This window comes from Ochotona princeps, chromosome 11 (assembly GCF_030435755.1).
Source record: "Ochotona princeps isolate mOchPri1 chromosome 11, mOchPri1.hap1, whole genome shotgun sequence".
Taxonomy (NCBI): domain Eukaryota; kingdom Metazoa; phylum Chordata; class Mammalia; order Lagomorpha; family Ochotonidae; genus Ochotona; species Ochotona princeps.
In genome coordinates this window covers 1,958,803-1,966,702 of record NC_080842.1, presented here as the reverse complement: position 1 = coordinate 1,966,702, position 7,900 = coordinate 1,958,803, and the positions used below count along the sequence as shown (strand labels likewise).

General features: G+C 41.1%; 1 pseudogene; it reads right to left on the bottom strand.

Annotated features, from left to right (window-relative positions):
* Positions 1-6,036: 6,036 nt before the first annotated feature.
* On the bottom strand, positions 6,037-6,940 carry LOC131481429 (small ribosomal subunit protein uS5-like; annotated as a pseudogene).
* Between the last annotated feature and the right edge of the window lie 960 nt (positions 6,941-7,900).

Sequence of the window (7,900 nt, the reverse complement as noted above, 5' to 3'; positions counted from 1 at the left end):
CTTGGCCACAAGCAGAGAGCTGGATGGGAATCAGGACCACCGGGATTAGAACTGATGACCATAGGGGTTCCCAGCGCATGCAAGGCAAGGATCTTAAACACTACACTATTGTGCCAGACCCAGAAGTTTATTTAATTTTCAAAGAGAGTTTTACTGGATCTGTTATACTGGGTGGAAAATTTTTTGCCTTTTAGAATCTAGAATATGTCACTCCATTCTCTTCTGGTTTGTTGAGTTTCCTGTGAGGGGATAGCTATGAGTCCGATTGTGGTTCCTCTATATATAAATTCATTTTTTTTTCATGTGCACATTTAGGCATCTTATCCTTATATTTGAATAAAGAGAGCTTGATTATCATTTGTCATGCATAAAATTGCTTTTGGTCAACCAATTTGGAAGTTCTTAGCACATGCTGTATATTATTTTTTTCACAATTATTTCTCCATATTAGGGAAATCTTCATTAAGCATTTAATTGAATACTCCTTTAAACCCAGCTTCTCTTTATGTGCCTTCTGGGATGCCTATAACTTATATTTTGCCTTTTAATCATGTCTCTTAATTCTTTTTTTTTTTATGACCTAGCTCTGCTTCCAGGTTTTTGATTGTCTCCCCACTGTGACAAGGAATATCTTCAAATTCTGAGCTTCTTTCTATTGGTTCATTAATTTAATTATCAAGATTTTCCACTATGGGCCCAGCGCAATAGCATAGTGGTTAAAGTCCTTGCCTTGAACACTTCAGGATGTCATATGGGCACTGGTTCTAATCCTGGCAGCCCCACTTCCCATCCAGTTTGTGGTCTGGGAAAGCAGTCGAGGACAGGCCAAAGCTTTGGGACCCTGCACCTGCGTGGGTGACCCGGAAGACACTCCTGGCTCCTGGCTTCAGATTGGTTCAGCTCCAGCCATTGCAACCACTTGGGGAGAGAATCATCAGACAGAAGATGTTCCTCTCTGCCTCTCCTCCTCTCTGTATATCTGATTTTGCAATAAAAATAAATAAATCTTTATAAAAATATATAGAGGATTCAATGAATGATGAGTATTTTTGTATGTATAAGTCTAAGTTGAATAGTGCATCTTCTGATTGTCTATGAAACTTTGGAAGGAGAAATAGGATCTAATCTCACACTCTATGAATATTTTTGTTTCATGTCTTATCTTAGTTGCTATATGTGAAAATGTTTTTTTGCTGTTTTGGAATTAGACAGAGAAACAATAAATGCATACATAATACATGATTCACATTATATTTGATGAATAAATTAATTTTATTAATTAGTTGTGAGATTTAATAATCTCATGTTGTCTATGAATTGGTTCACTGTTTTGGAATTTTTTTCCTATTGATTCTGTATAATTTAATTAAAATTTAAGTACTGAGATTGTGATCATTATCAAGCATGTCATTTAATATTTTTAAAATGCATAAAATTAATTGAACAAGTAATATTGAAGATTATAAGCACTGTAAGAAAATCAAATTTATACACATTCTTTTTTAAGGTGAAGTGTTAGACAATTTGTTCATGGCATTTGAAATTCCATACTGTATCATCCCAAAAGTATAAATCCAGGGTTTTACTTTTTTTAGAAGCCATAATATGTGACAAATTTAATGTGAATATTATTCATATAAAAGGAAACATTTAGGTATGTGTTCTTCAGTTACATTCACAGTACAAGTAGTCGATGACTGTGTGTGGCTGGTGACAAACACACTGGAAAACAGGCAAAACAAATATGCTGAGGATAGCAGCAAGTTCTATTGGATGGTACCTATCAGTGAAATGAGAGACATTAGCAAATGTTTTTAAAAGACAAACAGTATTTCTTTGAGAAGTGTTAGTGAAGGGCTGTGCAATCTCTGTATTGCATGATTCACCATGGAGAGCTGGTGATCTTCACCATCACCTCAAGTCCAGTGAGAGCATCCTTAAGTTACATGGTGACAACAGGAGGGAGGTTGCCTTGATAGTCCTGATTTGTGTAAATAGCAGGCTGCTTCAGTACTGTAATGGGAGTACACTGGGTTTTCAGGCACATTATCTTCTGAGGGTATTTATTTGCATGAAAATAAGCTTACTTTAATATATGCTACATTGATTCTGTGTATCTAACATTATAACTTAAAAAATAGTTCATCATTTTTCTGTATCTTATGATAAATGAAATTGTATCACTAGAACAGATGTAATATTTTTTTGGTATGAAATAATTCCAAATACTCACACAGGAAATGCTTTTTTGGGAAAATTACTTCTGTCTAGTCCCCTCAAAATGCTACATCACACTTTATCAGTTTCCGTAAGTGAGTTATTGACCTCTGCTACTTGAGTTCAAAGCTGCAAAGAAACCTAGGAGTAGCACACACACTTAGAGAGCTAAGCCCATGGAAAGATCTGCTCTGTGAGTCACTTCTCTGAAGACTGGGATTCCCATGTTACTATGCATGGCCAACACTGATCGCACTCCTTCTGAAAAGCCTGAGCAGCCCTTACTGACATCACCTGCTAGATCTCAGCGCTCTTGTTTATTAGTACAGATGCCATGTATTGCTCAGATGCCCTTCTCAGAACCGCTTCTGTAAAGGCATATCTCAAATCTCAGGCTTTACTTTAAACCACAATGAGACTTTACTTCCAATAGAGTCTATCACCATCTTAACTGAGGAAGCAGAATTTAATAAATTTAGAACTAACTTTCTGGTGCATGTAGTAAGGCTTCTGTAGAATGTATTCCTTGTGAGTTGTGTTGCTTTTTGCTCCTTCCTGAAACATAGAAAGGCATATCTTGAAAAAATTCTTGGTGAAATATAGTATGTCATTTTAACATTTTTTATTGTAAAGAACACATTTCTTCATAAATAAAGTATGCATTCAATTTATATATTTCCAAAAAGAACATGACCCTTCCCTCATTTCCTGATAACATTTATACAAATCTCTTCCTCTCCTTTATCAGATTTTCAAAGACCTAATTTTAATCCACTTTATTTTCAGAGGCGTAGTGTTGACTATCCCTAATATTCTATAACTACATTGTTTTCTGTAAACAGATTGAAAGCTTCTGTTTGCCTGGTTCTGCTGTTTGTTACTAAGTGGGATGTGAATCCTTCTGATTGGATGGCTTAAAGTTAATAATGCTTGAACTGGGCATCTGTCCCATGCCTCTTCAGTTGATTGTATCATTTGTATTATGCTCTGATGTAAGCTTGGTTGATTGGATGATTCACACCTTATGCCAGTGCTCTCTCAGGTGACTGGATGATCACTGTTGAAGAATCCCTGAGGATGTCTGATCAGGCTGCTCCCCTGTTCCACGTGTGGTGGAATGGGACAGTCCACTGGTCAGTGTTCATTGAGGAACAAAGACTCCTGAGCTTCAAAGAGACTGCCTGGGCCTCATTTCTGGGATAGATTTCATCAACTTTCAACACACAGGTGCGTTGTATCCCAGTTCCAGCACAACAAAGACAGCAGCACAGAATAGGGACTCAGAAATCTTCAGGGCACAAGGACTGCAGTCACAGCTTGTGTTGCATGCTGAAAACATGCAAGATGCATTCCCTCATGTGAAGGGATTCTATTTAGAACTGCACTTCCCAAAGACCAAAGGTCAGAGACCCAGGAGTCCTTGTGAGGTTTAATGAAGTTGCATGGCAGGAGAGCCCTGAAGTCTGGCTTGATGAGGGAGTTTGGGAGTTCAATGTCTGAGGCCCATGTGTGTGGAGAGGTCTCCATACTGACCATAGAACAGGACCTGGCTGAGCATCTTTATGACATCACAGAGAGATTTGTGACTGTGTTGTGGGCACCTGTGTACCAACAATGACACAGCACTACTCCCTGAGCATGCCTTTTCTGCACATATCCCCAGGCTGACTTCTCCTCCATATGACAAAGTTAATCAAAGGTTTCTCTCCTCCCATTCTCACTGCTGCAGCTCTGCCAATTTCAATTAATTTGTCCTGCCTTCTAGAAAAATTTCCAGATTCCCACAGAATTTTTTTGGTACATCAGAGCATCCCATCCAGAGAAAAGTGTAACCTCCTTGAACACTCACCCAAATCACCAAAGACATAGCTAAGAAATTTACATACTTCTGATGATATATTCCCTTCACCATGTATTTCAGTTGCTTTCCCTTGACAATGCTGTGGGAAATCTGACATGAAAAGAATACAGTTAACTCCTTTCTTGTCTCACATTTCAGTGTGCAAAGCAACATTTATTTAAGAGTGAAAAAGAGGTTTCCTGTCATAGTGACAGGAGGGGGCTCCGAGGGAGGAACGGCCCCAGGAATGTTCTAAGTGGTGCCTTATATGCACCATCTCATGCAAAGAGGAAGCAAATGAGTCTCACTCATGGGCAGAAAAAAAAGTCATTCACAATGGGCAGCAGTGTGGCACGTTGTCCAGCACCAAAGGATATCAGAAGGGTGTGACTTGTGGCTTCCTCCTCCCATTCTTATGATAAGCTGAAATCCCAGGTACCATCTCTTCATTAGTAACTCAGAAATGGGACTGGTATAGGCTGCCGCCTTGCTTTTGTCATGACAACTACCCTAAGAGATGAGAATTAATATGTTGATTCTGTCCTGTTATTCTCCCTCAATGGGATTGGGGGTGAAGCTAGGGAGAACATGTTCTTGGGAGGGTCAGAAATGGGGGGTAGCAAGGTTTTATATTTTAAAAGGTGACTTCATCAGAGGCTAGAGACCTTAACTGTCTCTTAGCCTAACTGATATCTCTTCTTAACACACCACATTTTTTTGACTACCAGTGGATGTAAATAAAGTGGCATGATAGCCTAATGAAAGAGCCTGAAATTAAAAGCAAACTCAAGACTTCAACCTGGAATTCTGATATGGGGCATGAGTGTCCAAGTGACATTTAATCACTGCACCAAATGTGCAGCCCTCATTGAGATTTGATTTGCATTTCTGAATGACTACAGCTGAGGAACTAGACTGGACTATAAGATGTTGGACTCTATGTTTAGTTTATGCTTGCAAAGAGGGAATCTCAACTGTACTTGATCAGTGGACATGCAACAAGGTGGAATATTCCACATGGGGGGAGGGTTTGGGGAGGGATGGGGTGATTCCCAGTTCCAACGAAACTGTATCACATAATACAATGTAATCAATGAATAAAAAATAAAATAAAATAAAATAAATAAAAATGGAAAAAAACATTCTTTGCCACAAGTAACTCCAAATTTTTATTTAGAAAATGATTCATTCTGCTTATTCTATTTCATGCCATTAGAAAAGTACAGTACTTGTGTTAACAAAACACAAGTGGAGAGACAGAGAAATCTTCCCTCATTTGGATCACTTATGAAATAGCCACAATGGCTGGTTTGAATCAAGGGGCCATACTTCCTTCCCAGTCTCCCACAAATGTTAACGGGCTCAAGAACTTGAGCTGTCCCTTGCTGCTTTCCAGGCCATAAACAGGGAGCTGGGTCAGAATCAGCACCACGGGTGGAAGATTAGCCCCCGCGTATTTACTCTAACAGAGAAACAAACAAATAAAACAAATAGTGTGTGCATCTTTTGCTTGAGTATTTTGTATTTTCTTATGCAAATCCTCACTCACATAAATAGTTTAAAAATATTTTCTCACATCCTTGTAGTGGTCCAATCTACTATTTCCTCTATGGTTTCATAGTCTTATTTAATCCCCCTGTGTACTTTTGCTGTCATTACTTATGCCTTAGGCATGTTATCCAAAATTGATCACACATATTGACATCTTGAAGTGTCTTCACTGTGTTTTCTTCTTGCAGTTGCATAGTTTTAGGATTTCATAGTTTTTAGGATTTACATTTGTGCTTTTGATCCATTATGGGTGTTTGTATAGAGTTAGAGTTTGGAGCATTTGCGGGGGGGCAGGTTTCAGTGTTCTCCATATGGGTATCCAGCATTGGTAGCAAAATTTGGTAAGGAAAGCTTTCTTTCTCAGGGTATGCCTTGTGAGTCTTTGCTAACATTAAGTTGATGACACCCATTTTGATTCATGAGTGGGATTTTTTTTTTTCAGTTCAAATTGCTTTATTTTCCTTGTGTACAAAATTAGGTGGTAGCCACAGCGGGGGCCTGGGACCTCTGCACGGACACACGGGTGTGCGTCTTCACCAGGTGGTCCGTGAATTCCTGGTATGGAGACTTGGTGAACACAGTCTCCTTCCAGAGGTCGGGAGTCAGGTAGTTGTAAGTTTTGGAGATGGCATCAAAGGTGTCCTTGGCGAAGTTGCCGAGGGTGGCGGTGCATCCACGGGTCGAGGTGTAGCAGTTGTCAACACCAGCCATCATGAGCAGCTTCTTGGGCACCGGTACGGACACGATGCCAGTGCCACGGGGTGCAGGGATGAGGCGCACCAGTATGGAGCCGCAGCGCTCCGTTACCTTGCAGGGCACAGTGTGGGGCTTGCCGATCTTGCTGCCCCAGTAGCCTGGGCGCGATGGACAGTTTGGCAGGATGGTGGCGCCCCGGATGGCGTGGCCACCTTCTTGGAGCACTTGACACCCAGGTCCACGTGGCCTGGTAGTCCCCGATGGCAATGAAGGCCTTGAAGCGGATGCGCTGGCTGGCACGCTTCTGCTTCTGCACCGGCATGATCTTCAGCACCTCCTCCTTGAGGGAAGCACCCAGGAAGAAGTCGATGATTTCAGACTCCTTGATGGGCAGCGAGAACAGGTAGATCTCCTCCAGGGACTTGATCTTCGCGTCCTTCACCAGGCGGCCCAGTTTGGTGACAGGAATCCAGTCCTTGTCCTCTGCCTTGCCGCCGCGTGCTCCCTGGCCCCGGCTGCTCCCACGTCCCTGGCCGCGCCCATGACCGCGCAGCCCGCTGCTGGAGCCGCCTCGGCCTCCATGCCGGGCCCCGGACCCCCCGGCCGGCCTCCGGCTGCACCTGCGTCATCCGCCATTTGGTGTTCTCCCAGAGAAAAAGATGAGTGGGGTTTCCATCTGTTCCGTTAATGTGTGTGCCTGGTTTTGTGTGCTTTTATTAAAATACCCCTCTAGCATTTCATGAAATCAGGTATTTTACTTTCAGCTTCATCAAATTTGTTAAGAAATTCTTTGTATATTTGGAGTCTTTAGTCCTTCCATAGAAATGTCAAGTTTTTTTCCCCTAGTTCTGACAAGAATATCATTGGCATTTTGATGAGGATTTAGTGAATCTGTAAGCTACTTTTGGTAGGGTTAACATGGTAGCAAAATTAATTCTTCCAAAATCTGTGACCATGGGTGGTCTTTCCAAAGTGCATGGGTGGTTTTTTAGTTTCTTTAATCAGTGCTTTGAAATTCTCACTGTACGTATCATCCACATCTTTCGTTAAATTCACTAATTATTTTAGTTCTTTCTTTTTTTTTAATATCCATGTATTTTTATTAGGAAGGCAGATTTACAGAGTGAAGTAGAGCCATAAACATTTTCTGTCCGCTCATTCCCTTCGCAGGTGGCCTCAACAGCTGGAGCTGAGCCGATCTGAAGCCGGTATGTCTTCCTGGTCTCCCAACTGGGTGCAGGGTCTCAAGGCGTTGGGGCATCCCCTACTGCTTCCCTAGGCCTCAAGCAGGGAACTAGATGGGAATTACAACAGCCAGGATGTTAACTAGTGCTCATGTAGGATGCCAGTTCATTCAAGAAAAGGATTTACCCCTTGAGCCATTATGACAGGCCCATTTATTTTAGTAATTATGGCTATTCGGAATACAGCTGATTTCAAGTTTCCTTTTCAGGGAGTTCATTTTGTATATTCAGGGTTAAAAATGCATTTTATGATTTTATGTCCTAAATCATTAATAAACTTCTATCACATTTTTACAAATAGCATTATTTGTTTTTATTGGAAACTCAGACATACAGGGAGGAGGAGAGACAG